The sequence below is a fragment of the Vicugna pacos genome, chromosome 4 (assembly GCF_048564905.1).
Source record: "Vicugna pacos chromosome 4, VicPac4, whole genome shotgun sequence".
Lineage (NCBI taxonomy): Eukaryota > Metazoa > Chordata > Mammalia > Artiodactyla > Camelidae > Vicugna > Vicugna pacos.
Genome location: NC_132990.1, coordinates 62,957,960 through 62,982,170, shown reverse-complemented (window position 1 = coordinate 62,982,170; position 24,211 = coordinate 62,957,960). Strand labels below are relative to the sequence as shown.

The 24,211-nt window shown below is 44.2% G+C and overlaps 1 long non-coding RNA gene across 1 annotated transcript in view; it reads right to left on the bottom strand.

Annotated features, from left to right (window-relative positions):
* Positions 1-15,201: 15,201 nt before the first annotated feature.
* LOC116280259 (uncharacterized) overlaps positions 15,202-24,211 on the bottom strand; it is a 144,731-nt gene continuing 135,721 nt past the window's right edge. The window contains exons 8-9 of the long non-coding RNA XR_004189554.2: positions 23,193-23,321; positions 15,202-15,546 (exon numbers count right to left, since the gene is read on the bottom strand). This is a non-coding gene — a long non-coding RNA (uncharacterized lncRNA). The remainder of the gene's footprint in view (positions 15,547-23,192; positions 23,322-24,211) is intronic.

Sequence of the window (24,211 nt, the reverse complement as noted above, 5' to 3'; positions counted from 1 at the left end):
GTGCAGAAATAACAGATGGGAGGGAACATCTTTGAAGGTGGTAGCGTCTTTATTTTGTTGGTTTTCCGGAACATATTCACCAAATTTCACACTTCTGCCTCTGGGGGCTTGTGTCCATTTCTTCTGATTTAGGTATTTGGGAGATCGGGTAGGTTCCCATATAAACTCCGCTTGTCACAAAACTTGTAATTTGTGATCTGGTGATCACTGTATTCATTCCATCCTTCCATTTCTCTGTCTCAGAGATGGAGTGACAAAACCACGTGGGGAAGGAGGAGTTGGTGGGCTAAATCTGAAACAGTTACCAATGCCAGTGCACACAGCCTGCCTCTAGGCCAGGGGCTTCCCACAGCAGGATCTCCCCTCTTCCTGAGATGCCCACTTTGATTTTCCTGCTTCAAAGGATCACCAAATACTCTTTTCAGGATAGTGACACTTCTAGGAAAATCTGCACCCAGTTCCAGGTTTTAGGGAGTCACACTTGTTCCCGGCCTCCACCCCCTCACCACAGACCAGATTTCACAGATAGGAATAGATCAAAGTTTGTGGTTTAGGGTTTTAAATATTTCCACTTTCACTGAAGACAAGAGTTGATTTTATCTCCCCTTGTGTTTTTCTTTCTTTTTCTTGTTATCATTTTCAGGAGATTTAGAGGAAGGATTTCCCAACCTTTAAACCAATCTTTAAACCAAAATCTCTTCTTTGAATGCTCAACAGATCTTGTGTTAAGAATGAACATTTTTAAGCTTATTTCTTTCTGATATTGTTTGAACGTGACAAAGTATGGGCTGAACAACACTGTGTTTGGTGAGGGAAACTCGCATGAAGAAGGAACCTCAGTGCCCTCACCATTTCCACTGCTCTGTTTCCAACTAAAGTCAGAATGAATATGTGAAGGAAGGAAGGGAGCCACACTGGTGATGAGAAAAGAGCAGGTGGAAACTTGACCTTGCCAACATGGTTTCCTGGCTCCACGTCTTCATCTTGCTATGAAGCTTTTTTATATTTACTCAGCCTCCCTCAGTGAAAGTCATCATTTTGAAAAGAGATACTTTCCCCCTGCCTTTGCAATAAGACTTAAAAGAGGAGAAAACTGACCTGAGGTTAGTTCATCACGCCCTTCCCTGTGCCCACTCTGTACGCTGGACAAACTCCACTATCACATCATTTAGAAACTGTATCTCTCCCGATCCTGCAGGAGCCCCGCCAGTGCCTAGCGCGAGGCATAGCACAGGGTACCATTCAGTGGGCAGTCAAGCAGTGCAATTCGGGAAACTTATTGTGCAAAGTAAATCCCACCTTCTCAAAGCTAATGCCTGTCTTTCCCCAAGCCTTTTTCTCACTCCCTACGTCTCCTCCCTTTCCGGAGAGAACCAGGACAGTAGAAGCTGTTTGCTTACGCACGCAAGCAGCACCATGTGAACCAGGCACAGTGAGATGGTTTCCTTGGACCTGCAGTTTAAAACCTTTTCTTTTTTTCCATTTTTGCTTCAAACTCGACAGTCCAGTCTTGCCCAGGCCTGAAGCAAAAATGAAAAATTGAATGAAACATTTAAAACCACTACGCTCAGAGTCTCCATCCCGCCTCTGGAGGCAGCTCCTGGAAAACTCGTCACCCTTTCGGGTAAAGCCATCTCTCCTCCCTTCTTTTTCCTTCTTCCACGGCTCTGGAGCAGGCTTTGGGTGGGGCCCTTCCTCGCTCCAGAGACACAACCTGCTATTTTGGGGACTTTGTGCTCCAAGGGTCTAATTCTGCTTGGGCTGCGTGCTAACTGGAATCTTACTCACAGGGGCTAGCTCAAGGCCAAGACGGGCAGCTTGCACTTGACGGGGCAGCAGAAGGACAGCTATCACTTAGGTGTCTTTGCATCAGACAACCTGATTTCATCTTGGCTCTGCCATTTTCTAGCCTTGTGACCTAAGAAAAATTAAGTTCTCTGAAACTTTATTTTTCCCCTCTGTAAAATGGGCTAAGTAGAATCCATTTCATTTGATCACTCACACGTAATAATTAGCATAGTTTCCATCATAGAAAGTAAGCGCTGAATACATGCTGACTCATGTGCACAAACTCTCTCTCACCCTTTCTCTCTCTAGTGCGTGTACGTGCACGTGTGCGCATGCGCGCGCGCACACGCACACACACACACACACACACACACACATATACACACAAAATGATCATTCACTGAGTACCAGCTGCTGGAGTAAGTACTGTGCCTGTATCCTTGAGCCAGCTCTATGAAGTTGGTATCTAGTACCATTATTCTGCAGATGATGGGAGTGAGACCCATAGATGTGAAGTTACCTGAGATGGCACAACAGTAAGTACAACAATGAAGTCCCAGTTTGAACCTGGATCTCTGACTCCAAAGCCCAGGTTCTTACTTCACTTGGGATTAGTCATCCAAGATACCCCAAGTTCTCTTCCCAGCCCAAGCCAATGTCTCCAAAAGGCATCAGGGTGATAAAAGGCCACTGCAAGGAAGTTCCCCATATTGACTGAGTCACCAGATGTCTGTGGCTTCTTGCAGGAGGGGCCCTCCTCCTGGATGTCTCCAGCAGAGGACTTGAACTCATTATTCTCCCTGTGAAGGATTCTCTGACCCCTCCCCTCTACCCCTACAACTCAGAAACAGTCCCATTCTCTTCTGTGGTCTCAAACTTCTTCATCATTTTTCAGTCTCAATAAGTACTTCTAACTGATTGGATACATATTTTCATGTATCTGTCTCCATCCCTGAACCATGTCCTGAGAGCAAGGTCTGTGACTTGTCTGTACGTTCTCCACCTGGTGTCCAGAAGATCAGAGCCCATGTGAGTTGAATGAAAGATCATAGGGACGGCTCCCTTTTAGCAAAAAGCAGTCATAAAGCAGGTGCTGGGCCAAGCACCCCCCACATATTCTCTGATGAATTCTCACCATCACCCCACAGGGTAGGTGCTATTCTCCTCCCTTTATAGAGGAGGAAAATAAGCCTCAAGTCAATGAAGCAGTTTGCCACAGTTGCACTTAAGTGGTAGAGTGGGGACTATACCACATTATGCCCCTCTCCAAAGACATGCTCGTTGCCCTGCTCCAAGGCGAATGAAGAAACCAGCTTTCTCTACAACACACCTCATCACTCCCCTTCAAACACCACTCACACACGTACAGCAAAGCACGACCACAGCGGATGACGTCCCGCTATCCGGCCTTTACTTCTCACGGTCAGTGTGACTTTAGCTTTTCTTGTAACACACATTCCCCTCCTCTGCTCCCCTACATCATAAATCCTTGTCAGCTATTTTTTTCATCAAAACCGAGGACAAAGAATGAGGCCTGAGACGAGTATCCAGGAGGAGAAAATGCCAGAAGAGGGGAGAGAGGACTGGAAGGCAGGCACGAGGTCATGGAAAGAGTGGGGGTGGAGGGCAGCACGCACCACCCCCCGCGGTTAGGGAGCAGCCCCAGGAGCGGCAACTGTCGCCAGGGCAGCAGGCTGAGCAGGGCCAGGGCGCTCCCGTCTGCCTCTGAGATCATTGCTCACCTACTCCGCCATCCCGGCTCGCCAGGGATTAGCTCGGTCTCTCCGGCAGGCACTGCCCCTGCCTGGCTCTGTGTCCTCTGGTCCCAGACGCTGAGCCAACACGCCCGGAGCTGACTCAGTTGTCCCCTCCGTGGGGCTCGCTTCACGCTGAGTATGTGCCTGTCCTGTCTACCTGTCCGTTCACCTCTCACTGCAGTCAGAGCCCGTGGCCCGGGGCCTGGTAAAGGCCCCCCAGCCTCAGCGGCACCGAGGTGTGGGGAAGAAAGCACAGGCCACAGAGTCACATACATGCAGATGTGAACACTAATCCTGCCACTTCCTGCCACAGTTATACCAGCTCCCAAGTCTCCTTTTTTTCTTTTTTGCAGTTGGGAACAATAATTCCTCTGACTCAACATTGCTGGGTAAATCACATGAGCTAATTCCAGTAAAAGCAGTTTATAAACTGTAAAGTGCTGATCAATATGCAATTCTCCGTGCAATCAAGTAGTCTAAGATCCCACTCAGAGCTGCCGCTCTTAGGTCTTCCTGCCTGGGACCCGGTTTGCGGGGCTGGAGTACCCAGGCGTCCCAAGATTGGCTTATTGTGCTCCATGTGCCTGGAGGGGGCTCCTGCCATCATCATCACAGTCCTCTGCCTTCAGTCATTGTTCATTTATATTGCTTCATTCAGAAAATATTCACTTGTCACTTACTGTCACTCATTCACTTGTTCAGGCTCTGGACACAGAGAGCAAAGCATTCATGGTTTTAGTCTCTTGATGCTTATAGATTCATAGGTGAAAAGGGCATTGCAAAATCATTTACATATTCACTGTACTTCTGACAGCGCTGAAAAACTGGAAAGGACAAGAAATCAAGGAAGTATATGGTAGAGAATGAATTGTGTGTACCTGTGTGTGTGAGTGTGGGTGTGTGCCGTGGTAGTGTCGTTAGAAGGCAGTGCTTAACCATAGTGACGACTTTCCCAAGGATTTGTCACTTAAGCAGCCTGAAGAATGAGGAGGACGTGAGTTGTGCCTATGTGTGTGCGGTGTGTGTGGCGATGCATGGGTGTGGAGAGGGAGGCGAGGGTATTCAGACAGAACCTTACAGTCAGAGGGATCAGATCTGCAGGAAGAAGAACACTAGATAGGAAAGCTCTTGGCACCTTGAAAGCTGTTTGGGGGACAGAAAGGAAAAGACACTGCAAAGTCTGAAATCTGTCTCACGTTTTCCTATTGGCTTATACCCATTTCCCCAGCTCCATGAAAGAAAGGAGAAGGGAGAGGAAGGGGAGGAGGACAAGCAGGAGGAAAAGGAAGAGGAGAGAATTTTGCAATCCCTTGCCTGAATAGCACTTTGCTGCCACTTGCTGCATGGGTTCCCCCATCTCATCAGTGGCCCTACTGCACTCCATCATTTGGGCTAAAACGTAGGAATTATCCTGAACTTCTTTCTCTTCTACCTTCAGCATCCAATTACCACTGCTTCTACTCATGAAATATATCAACTCTGATGGTGCCTCCTTCCTGTTCTCCCTGCCTGAGGCCAGACCCTCTAACCTCAACCGTTACAACAGCTTCTCCACCCAAGTCCCATCCATCATTCTCCCCAGAAACAACTTTCCACCGATGTTTTTAAAACCCACGTCTGATTAAGTTCTCCACTGTTTAAAATCCTTTAATAGGAAGTTCTTGTCCTTAAGAAAAAGCCTGCACTCTTTTTCTTGGCACCAGGACTGGCTACAGAATTTGCAGGGCCCAGTGCAAAATGAAAATGCAGGACTCCTTGTTAAAAAATTATAAGGAATTTTCAAGGCAGCAAGAGCAAAGCATTAAGCAAGGAACAAAGCCTGTCTAAGTGCACAGTGTGGGCAACTGCACAGGCTGCAAGCCCGGGAGGCAGACCCAGCCGGGCACTAACAGCCCCACATGAGCCAGCCCCTGGCATCTCTCTGGAGCTGCCCAGGCTGCGTGTTACTCCCCAGGAAACCTCGCCCTTTGTTTGGCACACACTGCCCTACCTGGACTCTCTTTTCCTTCTGGGTTAGCAACTTCTTATCCGTTAAGATTCCTCCCAGGAGCCATTTCCTTCTTATCCTGCAGGACATATGGCCCAACTCTGGGTTCCCACAGCCCTGACCTTCCCTTGCTAAGAGCAGCTACTGAACTTCCTAGAAACAGTTTATTTCATATTTTCTCAGCCAGATCTTGAGTTCTCCAATGGAAAGGATAAAGACTTCTAACCCTAGATCATGAGTGCCTAGCATTGGTAATTTCTATCTGTTGAGCACTTACTTCATACCCAGGACTAACTGTGCTAAATAGTTGATGCAGATAATCTCATGTGGTTCATATTATTATAGTGGGAGTAGCTTGCCCCAAATCACAAGTAGGAAGTGACAGAGACAGTACTCAGGAACAAGCCCTTCTGATTCCAAAGCCCATACTCTTAATCCATATATTTTACCCACTCTCAAAGTGCCCAGTGAACATATGAATGCAGGAGGTGGGAGGCTGAATAATGCCTCTGGGAAAGACACCCTAATACTGGAGGCCTGTGAATATTACTTTATATGGCAAAAATAGGATTTTGCAGATGTGATTAAGTTAAGGATTTTTAGATGGAGAAATTACTCCAGATTATGTGGCTGGGCCCTAAATGCAATCACAAGTGTCCTTATAAGAGGGAGGCAGAAGGAAATTACAGTCAGAAGAGGACAAGGCAATGTGACAACGGAGATATAGACCGGAGTGATGTGGCCGCAAGCAAAAGACTGCTGGCAGCCGTCGGAAGCTGGAAGAGGCAAGATTCTCCCCTAAGGCCTTTCCTGCTGCACCTTGATTTCATCCCGGTGATACAATTTTGGACTCCTGGTCTCTACAATTGTGAGATAACAGATTTCTGTTGTTTTGTCACCAAGTTGTGGTAATTTGTTATGGCAGCTACAAAAAAAACCCCTACTATGTAAGATAAAGCTTTACTCAGAAGAATGGATGAATGAGTGGTGAACGTGTGGAAGAGTGAACTGTACAGTAGGTGGTTCTTATGCTCACACACACACACACAACTTTCAGCTCCCAAGGTAAGCACTGCCCCATTGTACATGTGAAGGAATCAGGGCTAAGAGTTTAAATGTCTTTTATAAAATCATCAGCTACTGGGAAAAGGATCCGGGAGTTGATAGCAGGGCTTCCAATCCCTAGTTTTGAGCTTTTTCTACAATAACCCATTTTTTCCTTTCTCAGTAAGAAATAAAAGCTTAATAGAGATAAAACCCATAAGTAAAATTTCTACCTCAGACTTTGAATCTCTGTTTTACTCCACACCTGTGCCCACCTGACATACAGTTGGTGGGAGCGTGGCCCACAAATCCCCAGCGACCACAGCTGCGAGCCCTTTGAGGCTAAGGACCACCTCTTTTTCGTGACACTATTGTTCCAGGGCACAGTATCTGACACTTAGCAATACCTGGTGAACGTTAGAATAAAATGAATCAAAGAATTCCAACACCAGACAATAAAACTGTGGTTTAGTGGCCACTTTTCCATTTCATCATGACTTTGGAAGCTCAAGCCACTAAAAAATTGGTAAAAATAGTCTCCAAACAAGTGGAAAACATTAGCATGTATACAGCTATAGAAGTATCTGTCTTCATTACCAGCTGAGAATCCTTTGAGAGGAGACAATGCGTTCCTAAATCTCTCATATCATGGGAGACATTCAATAAACCAATATTTACTGTAAATAAAGATGTGATAAAACCCCTTCCTCTGCCCTGAGCAGGCAAAGAGTTTATGCTTCTGGAATACATATCCAACTGTTCTCTTCCTAGGACCTGGTATGACGGTTCCAATTTGAATATAAGTAGCATTTGTATCAGTTCAGCCACCATGCATCTCCATCACTGTACGTAATTGAGAGCTAACTCTGGCTTCCTCAGGGAGGAATTATGTATGGAAGATTCATGCCTTTGCGAGGTAAAGTTCCCAGTTGAAAGGCCTCTGTTAATTTATAGGAGGTCATAAATCAGCAGGAAAAGAAACATTGGCTCACAATCCATGGAAGGAAAAGACATTCTCCAGGACCAAATGAAAACCAGGCCACAAGCCTAAGCATGATTTAAGACCCTAGACTCCATTATCTGTTCCTAGCTGATTTGGATTCTTTGGGACTTCTTTGCTGAGGCCAAGAGAAGAGAGGGTTTTGCACTGACCACTGACCATGAACCAGAGGGATACAAAATATTATTCAGCTAACTATACATTACAGATGTGCCATTTCTGCTTGGAAGAGCAATGCCATGCATGCATCATTTACCATGATCTTGCCAACTGGCTGCAGCCATCACGGTCCCTCTGGCCAAAATGTGTACTTGCAAAAGACAGCTCACACTCAGATACTGATTCAAAACTGGGATTCTCAGACTTGGCCGAGGTATTTAGAAGACTGTTCTTGTGGTCTGAAAGCAAGGAAGAATAGAGGTGGAAAGTCTACGCTAATCTGAGGTGGTGGTTACCGAGGTGTATACAGAAGTCAAAACTCATCTAACTGAATACTTCAGAATTGTGTATTTTATTATATGTAAGATTCTAAGAAAATGCCAATGAAATTGTTTCTGGAAGCAAGAGAATGGGTATTTAATTGTTAGAGACAAACTGCCTAGACATGTAACTATCTCTGTGTAGTTTGTGATTTCTGATCAAGGAGAGAAGTATTTCCTGCTATTATGGCTCAAGATCTGTGTAAACTGTTAAAGACAGAAACTCCCTGTCCTCAAACGGCCTCTGGGCCGGAGGAGGAGGCAAGGCACGTGAACAGGCAGTCATAATACAGTCTGATAGGTGCTGTGATGGAAGAAACCCCGAGAGGGAACTGTGGGAGCAGAGACAGCCCATTCAACCCACTCGGAAGCCAAGAGTAGTTCTCCTGAGGCTTGATGGATGAGTAGATGTTTTCTGGTCAAAGGTTGGGGAGGGCAGTGGGAATAGGAAAAAGAGCTTTAGCAAAGGAACAGACAGTAGTGTGAAATAACAGTTTTCATTTGGGTTTTTTTAATCATTATGAATAGTTGGTGGGGAGAGGGTTGTTGGATCAAACATTATGAGCTGGGAGAGGGCAGTCAATGAGCCTGGAAATGTTAAGAAACAGATTTTTTCCAGATGAGAGTTTGTCTCAGCTGAGCTACAGAAAAGTAGACTAAAGGCTGTAAACGCACTTGGGTAGACATGGGAACAGCGTCTACAGCCTTGTTCCGTTTCACCCACTGAGATGGAGGAGGAAGAAGATAACGACTACAGCTCTGGAGAGGGGTGAGAGAGCCAGATGGAAACTAGGGACCTGGGCCCAGGTGCTTCTCCTTCATGAAACTTACTGTGTGACTTGAGGCAGGGCTTCACCTCTCTGAGCCTGTTTCCTCACCAGTCAGTTGGGGATAATATCAACAACTTCACAAAATCAGAGTGAGATGCAGAAATACAAAGCACTTTGGATATTGTAAAGGGTCTTCTGGCATAAATTTGCTCAAAGAATTAATGAGAGGCTCAGGAAGAAGCTTACTAAGTAAAAAGGAGCCTACCTAGATGAAGTTCTTTCCGACCTTTCATTTTGATGAACCTGGCAGGTGACGCGGTGAGTGGTCTATAGGAGGGCGTCCGTGGCGATGTGACTGCCTGAGTGGAGGCATGAATACATCACGCCAGACATTCAGAGAAGGGGACTATGGACACCCAAGAGAGGGAAGGAGCAGCGTGGGGGAAGTCTGGGCTGCTCAAGAGCCAGGGCAGCGAATGGATTTTGGGCTTGTTGGATTCTGTGGACTCTGTACGAGATTCTTACAATTATCCCCAGTGTGGTGGGACATTGAAATCATGTCACGTCTCCTGCTCCAGGGCCTTCACACCAAGTGGGAGGCAGGGCTGTAATTCCCTGGGCACAGTCCAGGAGTGGGCATCGCATTTGGCACCGCTGAGTCATCCACAGGATATTGAGAGACGCTGAACTCCTCCCCTGCGCCTTCACTGACCCGTCTTAATGCTCTGTTGAGACTCAAATCCTGTTTGTAAATGGAAGACCCCCAACCCTCACAGGGGTCCCCCATTGCTGTTCTGTGGGAGCCTCCAGTCCCGTCCGATTGATTGATTTCTCCGGATACGCTGAGGGTGGTCCCGGGGGGAAGGGGGTCTTGGCAGGATACCCCCCCATATTCTTAGCTCATTTGCCACTGTGCCCTTGCCAAGTTTTGCTTCCCGTTGCATTTCATCAGATCATTCCTTAGTCTGTCTCCTTAAGGCACATTCAAAGAATCTGAATTAAGCTTCAGTCAAGCCCCTGACTTCCCCTAGAACGCGTTGTTAGGGAACTCGCCCACAAAGGCAGCCCGGGCGCTGTCCCAGACTCCAAGCTCCCTTTCCTCTCCTCCTCATCCTCCTCATCATTCAATTAATCTCCAGCCAGTTTTCCTCAGTGGCCCTTAACGCTCCTGGTCATTGGGCAGGCCCTTGTGTGTCCTGAACAGCTATGCCAAGAATCTGCCCATCATAGCCCTTCTTTTCTGCTCACTGCAACCATGAGACTTTTGTCGAATTATCTCTGGACCTGGAAGAAGTTTCACTTTCTGGAGAAGAGCTTTTTAGCTCTAGTCTCCAGTTTCTCCTGTACCAAAGGCAGACCCCTCTAATGCCTCCAGTCAAGCGCTCCCACCCACCCAAAGCAAATCCTCCTCTGAGACAAAGGAGAGACTTAACTTGCAATGTCTTATTCACAAGTCCTTCATCAAAGTAAGTGAGTACAACCCTTGTCTGTTTCCACAGCCTTCTCTGAGCTGAGAGGTTGTCAGCAAACATTTTCTGAAACATCAACAAGAGCTTTCGTAAGGTGGCTGCTGGGAGCAGGGGGAACGTCTGGCTGTCAGAGCAACCAAACTAGACCCCACATCTCTTGAGTTCTCTCCACCCCCACGACCACTGTAGCCTGGGCCTCCGTTAGCTCCTACCCGACCCACTCCAGAAGCATCCCATGTGGTCCCCTATGATTCAATCTCCACGTGGCAGCTGGAGAGAATCTAAAAATGTCAATCGCATCTCACTTCCCCCTTTCCTATCCCAAGTCAAGACCTACTTAGATAAAACTTAACCTCTTTCATTCTGCCTAGGGATCCCCGTGGTTTTGCTCTTTGTCCAAACTTGGCTCCTGTCAGTCTGTCTCATCCACTCTGCTCCAGGCATATCAGTACTCTTTTGGGTTCTCAAACTTCCAGACTGGTTCCCTCCTAAGAGCCCGTACAGTAGTAGCTGTCCCTTTCATGGGATATTCTCTCTTCTGATTTTTATATTACTGATTTTTTATCTCCTTCTTGTAATTCAGACTGAAGATCTTGGTCACCACATTTAGATTACCAGGCATATCGTGTTAGGTAGAGGCATATGAAATTGCTGTTTGGTGGGTTGACTGGTGGAAGTTTGAAAGGTTCGACCTAAGAAAAGCTCTGAGCGTATTTGTCTTGTATGAATCACAAGTCTTTATACGACTGTTTTTATAGAGTACAAAGCGTTATGACGGGTACACAGTGGTAGGTGATGCCGCCGTCACTGTGGTCATCATCGTTATCATCGTCATTCTAAGTCACAAGGAAGATGTAGGAGCAGAGGAAACTTCAGCATTAAACTGGTTTGGGATGCGGGAGACAGGAGGTCTGAGACTGGATCTGCCAGTGCTGTCAAACTGTGTGTTCTTGGCTAAGGCAGTATCTTTTAGAGGTAACACAGAACTGGATTTTAAAATCAGACCTACAAGAAACAAGTATCTTACCATGTATCAAACTTTATGAATCATTTCTAGGCTACAAATACTCACAAGGCACAGGGACAGCAGGGAGAAGCTGGGGCGGCCAATACCACCTCCCAGGCCCTTTCTTGCCGCATTCGGACTTGGTCTAGCCCAGATTTAACATGCAGGTCTCCAAAAGATGTATCTGAACGCACTGTTTACATGAAAGCCAGCTCTTCTAGTCATGAAACATTTCCATTTTACGCTCCAGTAATTACATAGCTTACGTGACATTTTTCAGGGCTCCATGCCCCATGAATCAGTAGATTTCCAGGTTTATTTACCGTAAGTGATCCTAGCAGGATAAGGTACATGATGCTAAAAGTATCTCAAAGATAAAAATTCTGCCACTAACAAATACCATCCGTGGTTTCTGCTGGAATCCTTAATAGGTATTTACAAGGAGATTTGACCAGGTCACATTTCTTCCTCCAGGGTGTCCCCAGGAAAGGGAAAGACTGTATCGCAGGCCTGTGTAACCCTTTCCTTCCCACTTCTGTGGGCTATAATTCCCTCGTCTATAAAAGGAAAACCTTGCTCTGCATATCCGAGGTCTTAAACTGTTTTCAATCTCATTGAACCCGTGATAAGTGAGGCTATTTCCAGCCACTACTGGGCGGAAGCTACATAACTAGCAGTAGTAAAAGGAATTCCCCACCACAAGGATGGTTCACCTCAACTCGAAAAGCTCCTTCCTGCTTAATGATCACGAGCAAGTAGGGTGTGATGAGAAGGGTGTGAGTCAGAGGAGCAAAGGTTCGAGCCTCAGGTCTAGAACTTAGTGGCTACAGGTCTCTGGGAAAGTAGCACAAGACATCTAAGTCACCATTTCCTCACCCGTGAGATCGCATGATGGCATCTTCCTCCTGGGACCGTGGTGAGTTTGAAATAAGATGATGTATGTCAACACCACGCACAGTAGTGAGCATAAAGCAACTGGCAGTGATGAAGCCATTCATTCATTTACGCATTTGCACGCACGTACCCTGTCATAAGGCCATGCTCTCTACAGCAACACACACCAGTGCACATACCAACACGTGATGACAGCAGTTAGGGTCACACTAGGGGGCAGCACAGACAGCCCACTAGCCACTCACACCTCTTTCCACTCCTACCATCTTGCCTGCAGCTCCAAACCCCTGTGCACACAGCATCCATAGCAAACGTCCTGAACTAGACTCTGAGCCATTCCATTGCTTAAAACCCTCCAATAGCTCCTGACCGCACTAAAGAAAAACCCTAAACTCTTCCCCCCACCCCGCCCCGTGCACGGCTCTCAGTGACTGGGTTATTGTCTTCCTTTCACTGGCCCCCGGGGTTAGTCAGGGCAGACGAAGTGCTGAAACAAATAATTCCAAACTCTTAGCAGAATAACACCACAAAAGTCTGATTCTCCTTCACGCCTCCATCTAGTGTGGGTTGGCTGAGAAAGGAGGGACTGCCCCCCACGCCCCTGACAATTTCGAGGCCTTGTTTCCTTTGGTCTTGTGGGTCCCCCTCCTCTGGGTTCCCAGAGTTCTCTCTGTCTGCCAGAACATGGGGAAAGAGAGAAAGGATTGCTTATGAAAAGGTTTATGGACCTGGAAGACATGCCCACCACTTCCTGTCTCATTCTATTGGCCAGGAATGAAATCAGAATATTGCTTCATTTAACCACAAAGGAGGCTGGAAAATTTGATATTTGTGATCATTAACATTCTTTGTCCCATTCCCTTACAATTGACACTGGAGCAGCCCCAGACTCCTTCCATTTATCTGCCACACCATTCAGGTCACCATCTCCGTGCTTTGGACCCCTGCTGGTCTCTCTGTCAACAACGCTTTAGGTGAACTTCCTTTTCTCCTTCAGTTCTTGTCCAAGCATTACCTCCTCTTCAAGTCTTCCCTTATTGGACCCCTTTTCTGACCCAGAGATAGAGCTCATTGCTCATTTTTCCTTAGTACATCTAGACTTTGCCCACACTGTCACTCTGCCCTGGTGGTTTGTTCACATGCTCGCCTCCCCTCTAGAATTCCTGCTCCTTCTGAGCAGAGTCCTGCTCAGGCACCTCATCGATAAAGCCAGAAGAACATTAGCTCTCCACATCACCTAGTTGTGAAGAATTCATAAATTAATGGATATAAAGTTCTCAGTATGTTGCCTGTGACACACAAGGCACACCCAGTAAAATAGAGTGCTACTATCATGTCCTTCTGATTTGTTCTGTGGATGGGGACAGAAATGCTCTCCCTCCTTGAACAGCCTTGAATTAGGGCAGAGAAGCTTGCGCTGTGGACACGTGGCCTCCAGGGAGTGGCTCTGGCAGGCAGAGGCTTTGGTGAGCTCCCCTGGCCCTGGAAGGGTTCCTTGAGTGAGGTCTGGCAGGGGCAAAGAGAAGCTGACAAGTTAAATGATTTAGTCTGCTCAGCAAAGTAAATGTGGCTCCAGGAAGTTAGAAGTCACTCAGAATGGAAGCTCCAACTGCCACTGGGTGGAGGAACTTTTTTTTTTTTTTTCCAAACTCAATTTGTTTTCACTTGAGCTGCTTCATTTCATCAACACAGCTCCTTGGAACACTGGCTAAATTCCCTGAAAAAAAAGACTCTTTATTTAAGTGTTTTCTTTTTCTCCCCCTCCCTTCTCCGTAGTTCCTCAAATGCAATAAAAATTAAACACTTGAAGAACTAGAGAAAGTCCCCCAAAACACTTGGTGTACACCAGGTATATGATTGCCGGGCTGGCGAGGGTAAGACTGCAGGTTTGGAGGTGGAGTTGCCCTCAGCAGCAGAGTGACTGTGGTTAAATCGTTAGCTAAAATGGCCATGTGACTGATAAATGGCCTCTTCACAAAGACCCTTTCATCCAGGTCATTCTTGTGTGAGGCTCTCAGTGCCTCTGCATTTCAGCCTCAAGAGGAAGGAAGGGGAAGGAAGCAGACCTTCATCTGAAGCAGCACAGAAGCTTCCTCAATCAAGAGTCTGGGTTGCAACCCACTCTCTGCTCATGCATCTGGGCAGTGAGCACTCACTCCATTGCTCCACCAGCGTGACTGGCACAAGGGCCAAAGCCAGACCATGCTGGGGAGTTTCCGTCTTTGTTACCTGGAATTTTTAAAAAGAGAATAAACCAAAGAGCGTCATTTGTACTGACCGGTGAAAGACTCTGAGATGGCCTAACCCTTCCAGTTCGGGACCTGCTGATTCCAGACCAGCTCTGGTTCCTTCGGAGTATGAAGCATCCCAGTTTTCGTTCTCTCTGCTGGAGAGGAAACATAACACGTCAACAGCAAAAAACTACATAAAGAATAGTTTTCTTTTTCTTTATTTTTCCTCTCTGCTGCCTCTTCACTCTTTTTTTTTTTTTTTCTGGCCTTTATAAGAACTTGGCAGAGCTGATCAATTAGGCAGATTTTTCCACACAAAGAATATAAAGATTCACTGTAAACTATAATGGAGGCATTAACATGACTATGGTGGTCTAGTTTAGGAAGATAACTTTACTTAATTTTTCTCCCTAACCTATTAGACATTTAATTCCTACAGATGTGAAAAATTATTTCCAAGGAATAACCAAAAAAATGCTACTACTGTTTTATTGTATTTACAAAGAAACCAGCACTCTGCTGTAATCCACCAAATCCTGTAAGATCTCTTTGTTTAGAGAAAATTGACAAAAAAATGTAAACCACAAAAACTAGAGCAAAAACTGTCAGGGTTTAAAAAATAGTAAGTTCTAAGAGGGCAGTTTTAGAGAGAGCCCCTGGGGCGAGCAACCATCAGGAGCACTGATCAGGCTCCGGGAAGTTATGTGCAGGGGTTAAACTGGGTCAGGGAGGGAGCGTGTTTTAAATCATATAATCTGTCTTCCATACCTGCAGGAAAAGTTCCATGGACGCGGCACAGGCTGCTTCCTTTGGGGGCCCTTGGGAGGAGATGGAGGTTGTAAAGAGACAGGAGAAAGCTCTCTGGTACATGAAGACTCAAGTTGCTGCAAAGGAAGGGCCCCTCAGCAGAGGAGTGAACTCAGGAAAGTTTCCACTCCACATGCCCTTCGTTTCCCACTTGGAAACCACGGTAGTGTGTCTGCGGGGACGGCGGTGTCTGTTACGAGAGTACAGCTCTCTCATCAGAAGTCAGCAGCCTGTGGAACCAGGGCTGGGGCGGCTTCACAAGTGCGGGGAGTTACAGTCCTCTCCCTCGGCTCCTCTTTCCAAACACTGCGCTCCTGTCAACAAAGGAAAAGTTCAATCATCCTGAACTTCCAGACCCATTATTAAAGAAGAGTAGGAAAATCATGCTGATGGTTAGGTTCTCTGACATTTGACATCGTTTAAAGATCTGTCTTGAGTAAAAAGGTCTCATTCACTGAACGTTTTCATCTTTTCCATTTGGCAAACTCTGGTCCCCTCACCTTTCCTTCCACCCAGACTAACTGTGAAAGGTTATCTCATTAAGGACAATACGTACTTTCTTCTGGGACTCCAGCCTCACATATACCCAGAATTATAACGACGGTAGCAATGCACTTTGTCAGAAACTTACTATATGATTACAGCATGCTGTTTGGCAAGCATAACCTTATAGAAGTTCGAAGGCAACTCTGAAGTAAGCAGTCCTGTTCGCAACCAACAGCTGAAGAAACTGAGGTGCTCAGAAGTTCCCATGAGCAGTGAATGACAGGAATTGGTCCCAACCGAGATCCGGCTGATTCCAGAGCCTTAATTACTTCACTAAGTGCCCCAACTGAGACACAGCCACCAACATGAGTGGAGAATGCAGCCGAGTTCTCCCTGCCTCCACCACGGACTGTCTGCTCACGCATCTGTCTGCAAGGGCTCTCATCACCAGAATGCCTCCATTTATTCTATTTACATCATGTTAAGCCCTGAAACTCTTCATGGACCTGACCCACGCCAGCTGCACAACCCTCAGGTGGAGGTTATTCTTTTTGTGTGTGTGTGTGTGTGTTTGGATTTTTTTTAACATTTTTTATTGATTTATAATCATTTTACAGTGTTGTGTCAAATTCTAGTGTTCAGCACAATTTTTCAGTCATTCATGGACATATACACACTCATTGTCACATTTTTTTCTCTGTGATTTATAGGTGGAGGTTATTCTTGAATGACCTCCACTTGCACTTGGGTTGCTGGGTAATTTGGGGGAAAAATCTTTCAGAATTGGTAAGAGTCTTATTTCATGGTCTCCAACCTTCACTGAGTCTTCAGAGATGCCTAGGAGTCCCATTGTGCTCCTATGGGCAGTGCTTCCCCCTTCTCTGAGGCAGCTGTTTCAAACTGTCTCCTCTTCTCTAAAACACATGACCTCAGTTTCCATGTGACTTTGCCTCCCACAGAAAAACAGAGGACATCAGTCAAAATTCCTTCCACTTCCTGCCATAAAATTTACATAGTTGCATCTTCACTCACCCCTTTCTCAACCTTTCTTGGTGGCCTGGAAGAAGCATCCTTTATCTTACTGAAAACTGGACCCTGTTGATTCCTGCCTTCTCAGGGATGTTACTCCATCCATCTCTCCCTCTCTACTGGCCGCATCCCGTGAGCGTGTGGACAACACACTGCCTCCAGTCCCCAGGTCCTCCTCCAGACTCCACATACTCTCTCTTCTCTGTCACTGGAGAAATTTCTCTAAAGTGCATCAAATATTTCCATTTCATCACCTCCCACTCGCTCCTCAGACCTCTGTGTCTGGCATCCTCACCTTCACAACACTGAAGCTACACTTGAAAAATCAACTTCTTCCAGATTCATGTGCAATTTTCACCTTCCATCTCACTTGACTTTTCTGTAATTTAATAGCATTGATCACTCAAAGCATTCTCTTTCCTTGACTTCTGGCACAAGGGATTCTAATTAATCCTCCAGCCGTCTGTCTGTTCCTTCCTGTCCCTGTCTTGGCCCAGCTTGTTTCCTGTTTCCATCCCCCGTGTTTGGTCTCATCCTCTCTAGTGACATGTTCGTACCCCTTAAACCTGCATTTCTATTTCTGGTCACTTTTCTGGGCTCCAGCTTTTCTGTTCAATGACCTTCCACAGATTGCACCGGGATGTCTCGCAGGCACTTTGTATTCAACACTCGTAAAACACATCCGCTGCACTAAACCCGTTCCTTCTGTTCCTGCATTTCACTTTCAGTGAGTAGTGCCATCTATTTGCCCAGTTTCTCAAGCTAGAAAGGGTGACAACACCCTTGTCCTCTTGTTTTGCCTCAGCTCCCACACATAGGAATGATTAAATTCTACGAATTCTCTTTCTCAGCTATATCTTGAATATACCTGCTTACCTCTAGTTTCCGTTTCACTCACAGGTCACCACCTGCTCTTACTCCGAGTCTCAGCTGCATGTTACCCTCCCTTTGGGTCATTGCCCACATGCCCCCATTTGCTTAACTTAACATTCTTCCATCATAATTTGCACTCTGATATTCTCTTTAATAGGAAGTCTTTTGTACCCCCAGGGCTGGCTTGGGTCCCCCTCCTCTGTGTACCTGCAGCATCCTGTGATTCTCTCCTTCGTGTCAGTTACACTCTAGTTTTAATATTCTGTTTACGAACCTGTCTTATCACCCACTGTCTAGTTTATAATTTTGTCTTGAACACGTAGCCCAGCCTTTGGCATCTAATAACTGTTCAATGAATGATGTATTTTTAAACTATGACTTTGTTTTCTGCTAGTTGTGCAGTGACATACACACATGTATTACTCAACGAGAGTATGGCTTTTTTTTAACATTTTTTATTGATTTATAATCATTTTACAATGTTGTGTCAAATTTCAGTGTTCAGCACAATTTTTCAGTCATTCATGGACATATACACACTCATTGTCACATTTTTTTCTCTGTGAGTTATCATAACATTTTGTGTATATTTCCCTGTGCTATACAGTGTAATCTTGTTTATCTATTCTACAATTTTGAAATCCCAGTCTATCCCTTCCCACCCTCCACCCCCCTGGTAACCACAAGTCTGTATTCTCTGTCTGTGAGTCTATTTCTTTCCTGTATTTATGCTTTGTTTTTGTTTGTTTGTTTGTTTTTGTTTTTTAGATTCCACATATGAGCGATCTCATATGGTATTTTTCTTTCTCTTTCTGGCTTCCTTCACTTAGAATGACATTCTCCAGGAGCATCCATGTTGCTGCAAATGGCATTATTTTGTCGGTTTTTATGGCTGAGTAGTATTCCATTGTATAAATATACCACCTCTTCTTTATCCAGTCACCTGTTGATGGACATTTAGGCTGTTTCCATGGTTTGGCTATTGTAAATAGTGCTGCTATGAACATTGGGGTGCAGGTGTCATCCTGAAGTAGGGTTCCTTCTGGATACAAGCCCAGGAGTGGGATTCCTGGGTCATATGGTAAGTCTATTCCTAGTCTTTTGAAGAATCTCCACACTGTTTTCCATAGTGGCTGCACCAAACTGCATTCCCACCAGCAGTGTAGGAGGGTTCCCCTTTCTCCACAGCCTCTCCAGCATTTGTCATTTGTGGATTTTTGAATGATGGCCATTCTGACTGGTGTGAGGTGATACCTCATTGTAGTTTTGATTTGAATTTCTCTGATAATTAGTGATATAGAGCATTTTTTCATGTGCTTTTTGATCATTTGTATGTCTTCCTTGGAGAATTGCTTGTTTAGGTCTTCTGCCCATTTTTGGATTGGGTTGTTTTTTTTTTCTTATTGAGTTGGCTGTTCTTTTAAAAGGCGGTTTTATTGAATTATAATTTATATACAATAAAATTCACTGATACTAAGTGAATTTCAGTAAGTCTTGATAAATGTGTATAGTTCTATAACTAACACTACAATTATAGTATAGACAATTTCTATCGCTGCAGAAATTTCCCTTGTGCCCCTCTGCAGTAAATCCCTTCCCCTCCCCTGAAGCCCCTGGCAATCACTTATCTGTTTCTATCATAATTTTGTCTTTTCTAAAATTTTACAAAATTTGAATCATATGGAAAGTAATCTTTGGTGTCTGGTTTACTTCCATTTGCATAATGTTTTTAAGCTGTGTTTATGATGTGTACATCAGTTCATTCATTTTTATTGCAGACTAGTATTTCATCATATGCATAGACCACAAATTGTTTACCCATTCACCAACAAATGGATATTTAGCTCATTTCCCATTTGGGGCTATTAGGAAGAAAGCTGTTATGAACATCCAAGTACAAATCCGTGTGTGGACATGTTTCCATTTCTCTGGGGTAAACACCTAAGAGTGGAATTGAGGGATCACATGGTAAATGCATGTTTAACTTTATAAGAAACTGCCACACAGTTTTCCAACATATTATGCATTCCCACTAGCAACATTTGAGATTCTAGCTGATGCACTTCCTACCAAAACTTAATGTCAATCCTTTTAACTATGGTCATTATAATGGTTGTATAGTGGTATCTCTTTGTAGCCTATGTCTGTATTTGCTTGATGACTCATGACGTTGAGCTTATTGCAACAGGCTTATTGGCCATTCGTGTCTTCATTTGTGAAACGTATGTTAAAACATTTGCCTATTTTTATTTAGCTGTTTCTTTTAAGCTTTCAGTTGTATCTATATATTCTAGACAAAAGCAATTTGTTAGAGGCACATACTGCAAATATTTTCTTCTAGTCTCAAGTTTGCTTTCCCATTTTATTAATAGCATCTTTTGAAGAGCAGAGACGTTTAAACTAGATGAAGTATAATTTATTATTTTTCCTTTAGTAGTTCATACTTCTTGTGTCCTAAGAAAGCTTTTCCTATACCAGATAGCAAAGATTTTACTCCTATATATTCTTCACTTTGTGCTATTACATTTAGGTCTCTGGTCAACTTCTAGCTATTTTTTGTATAATTCTTAAGATGGGAGGTTAATTTATTATTTTCTATATGATATCCATTTGATCTAGCATCATTTGTTGGAAGTTTGCTCATTCTCCCATTAATTACCTTGGCACCTTTTTCAAAAAGCAATTGATATCTACAAGGGAGTTTATGTGGGGCCTCAGTTCTGTTCCACTGATGTCTATGCCTCCTTTTATGTCAATAGTCCACTGTACTAAGGTATTTGATAGTAGGTATTGAAACCAGGCAGGGTAAGTCTATCACCATTGCTCTTTTTCAGAATCACTTAGGCTATTCTAGGCTTTCCATTTCTTTATGAATTTTAGATATTTTACGTAAAATTCTATTTTAAAAATTATGCTGGAAACTGATTGCTACTGAATTGAACCTATTAATCAATTGGAAGAGAATTGACATCTTATTAAAATATATGATCCAATAACATGGTACACCTTTCCATTTACTAGTGTCTTTTTATGTAAAATGTTCTGTAATTTTAGTACACAGGTCTTGCACGTATTTGGTTGAGTAAATTTACAATTCCCCTTTCCAAATACACACATATTACTTAGAGCCATCCTGGCAGGCAGTATTTTGATCCACATTTTACAGAAGAAGAATTTGAGGCTCAGAGAAGTTCATGGACATGTAAATTTATGCAGCCTGGAGTATTCTGTAAACTGTCAGTGTCCTTATGAAAATCCCCTGTGGTTCATTCCCAAAACTCATGAAATTTTTTTCTCTCTCTTTCCTGTCCTCTTTTCTACATCCTCTTGCTCTGGGCCAGAGTTTCTGTCCCATCGATTCATAATTGGACTCAAATCTCTTCCAATGCCCTTCAGACTGATGCTGTAGCTCAAATGTCTTTTTTGTTTTATGCTGTTTATTTCTGAATGCTATATTTTGGATTATACTCAGGACTGTGATTTATATCCCATTAACACTGTTCTCCTAACTCCTTTCTCCATAATATTCAGCCCCTCAGCCTTCAGCCCTGGTCCCAGTCCACATCCAGAAGCCACCACTCAGAGTATTCCAACTGCAAGGATCCAGAACTTGAGCCAGGTGACACCTGGTCTTAAAGCCCATGATTCTCCCTTTTGTCACTCTGATTCTCAGGACCCTTCTCTGTAAGCAACTTAAACGCACCTCCTAGGATCTCATGTTTTGATATATGTGTCATTTCAACCAAAAAACATGAGGTAGTATGAACAAGGGGAATAATAAAGTTCTTTGTCTTAAGCGTCAGAGTCTAGTTTAGATTTCTACATTCAGCTTGTACCAGATAAAACCTCAAGGGAAACTTGTGTGCCAGCCCATCCAAAGAATGAGTGAAGACAAAAGCTCTCAGATTTTCTAAGTAGACCACAACATCTTTACCGTCCCATGTTTTCCTGTAGCTGCCTTAAGCAACTCCTGCATCACAGACAACTGCTTAGTGTAGTCATGTTTAGAACTGTCCTCACCTATGCAGTGCTCCATGTGACACTGTGATTTATAAGAAACATATATATTGGGTTATTCAAATGACAAAAATAGATTTCTTATATGTATTTGGTCATTATTCACAGCTCCTGGTTCAAAGCTCCCAAAACCCTTGAAATTTCCTGAGTTATAAGAGCACTGGAAGCATCTTTTAGCATAATACTTAGTCTCCTGTCCTCAGTTCCTGAAAACACTTCAGGGGTGAAAGGCAAAATGGGTGTCTTGTTATTCATAACAAGCTCCTTTCCACCACAACTGGGTTTATAATAATGAAGATGACTTTTTGGAAAGCACCTTTTTAAAGATGGGGGTTGGTTAAGGGGGGGAACTAACCAAGAATAGAGGGTCGGAACTTTCAGTCCCACCCCAATTTCCAGGGAGAGGAGAGGGGGCTGGAGGTTGAATAAATCGCCATGGCCAATAAGTTAATCAATCATGCCTATGTAATGGAGCCTCCATAAAAACCCAAAAGGAAGGGGGTTTGGAGAGCTTCCAGGCTGAGGAGCCAGAATGTTTCCACAGGTCACCATGCCAGGTTCCAAACTCCATGAAGATAGAGCTCCTTTGTTCAAGACCTCGCTCTATGTATCTGTTCATCTGACGGTTGACTTGTATCCTCTTTGTAAAAAATCAGTAATCTAGTAAATAAACCATTCTAGCAAGAAAATTGAACCTAAGGAAGGGATCATGGCAACCTCTGATTTACAGCCATTTGGTCAGAGGTACAGGTAGCAAGCTGGATTTGCATCCCAAGTTAAAGGGAATCGTTGGAACCTCCCATCTGCAGCGGGCAGGTCAGAAGCACAACCTGTGCTTGCGGCTGGCGTCGGAAGTGGAGGGCACTCTCGCAGACTGAGCCCTTTCCCTGTGGAATCTGCTGCTATCTTTGGGTAGATAATTTCAGATTTGAGTTGAATTCTCAGATACCCTACTTGTTGGTGTGGGTAAGTCTCTACTCACACACAAACTGGAACCAGAAACGACCCTACCAGTTAAGAATAAGACCAGAACCAATCAGAAACAGTGTTTCTTTAGGCCAACAACCAGATTTCTGTGCAGCCCAGTTAATTTATTTTAGTCATTTCCTTCCACGAAGGAGTTCACTGAAGATTAAGTGAGACAATATACGTAAAACCCAGAGAACAGTTCTGTCGCAAAAGCTCTGAACATAGAAGTTGCTTTCTCTTTGAGTCTGGGTCTGTTTAAGTTGTGGTCTGCTTTTGTTCTACACTAAAATGCAGTGGGTAGCCAACACCAGGCCACCCTGTCACAGTAGCCACTGAGAGCATCTAGTTCTGCAAGCCACAGTCAACAGCAATTTGGAGGCACAAGCATGACTTGGAAATGGTAACACTCTCAAGAAGAAACCTGGAAAAGACCTTAACTTTATAGGAAACAAGGATCTGCTCTGCCCAGATCTTCCACAAGCGCCATTCATTTCTGCCTCTCTAAAGCTCTCACAGACCCCCACGCATCCCACTGTTCCAGCCTGTCACATCTTTGCCTTAGTGATTCTCTGGGTACAAATATTACCTTAAAACTCATTTCCGGGCACCACTTCCAGGAAGACTTCACAGACTCTGAACTGGGACCATGTGTCCCACCTTTGCACAGTCCCTGCTCATCCGTGGGGAAATACGTTCCAAGACCCTCTGTGGATGTCTGAAAACACAAATAGTACCAAACCCTATAAATACTATGTTTTTCCCTATAGATACATATCCACGATAAAGTTGAGTTTATAAACAAGGCACAATAAGAGGTTAATAATAAATAATAATAAAATAGAACGATTATAATATATACTATATATATAATATACTGTAATAAAAGTTTTGTGAATGCAGTCTCTTGCTCTCTCTTTCAAAATACTTTATTGTAGAAACTCAATGCCTTCTCCATGTTAACTAAGCACTTGTCATGCACTGTGGCAGTAACTCTGGCAGTTTGAGGTGCTACAGCAAAACCAGCATGAATTTCCTCTTTCTTCTTCACAATTTCACAGACAGAAGATGTGTTCTTACATAGATCTGAGCAGCCTCAGCATATGATGTTTTTCTTTCCTTATTAAGTTGAGAACTTTTACTTTCTCACCTAAAGTAAGCACTTTACAGCTTCTCTTTGGCGTATCTAGACTGCCAGCATCACTACTCTTGTGCTTTGGGGCCATAACTAAGTAAAATAGAGGTAACTCAAACACAAGCACTGTGGTCCTGTGACAGTCAACCTGATAACTAAGAGGGCTAATGACTAGCAGGCTGGATATACTGGACAAAGGGATGACTCATGTCCCAGGGAGGACAAAGTGAGAGAGGGGAGATTTCATCACAATACTTAGAATGGTGTGCAATTTTAAATTATGAATTATTTATTTCTGGAATTTTTCATTTAATATTTTCAGGCTGTGGTTGACCATGGGTAACTGAAACCATAGAAAGCAAAACCGTGGATAAGAGGGGGACACTTTAATTCCAAAATGCACATTTTTATCACAGCATCTACCACGTTGTACTGTAATTGCATATTTACTTATTTCTCTTTCTCATTGGACT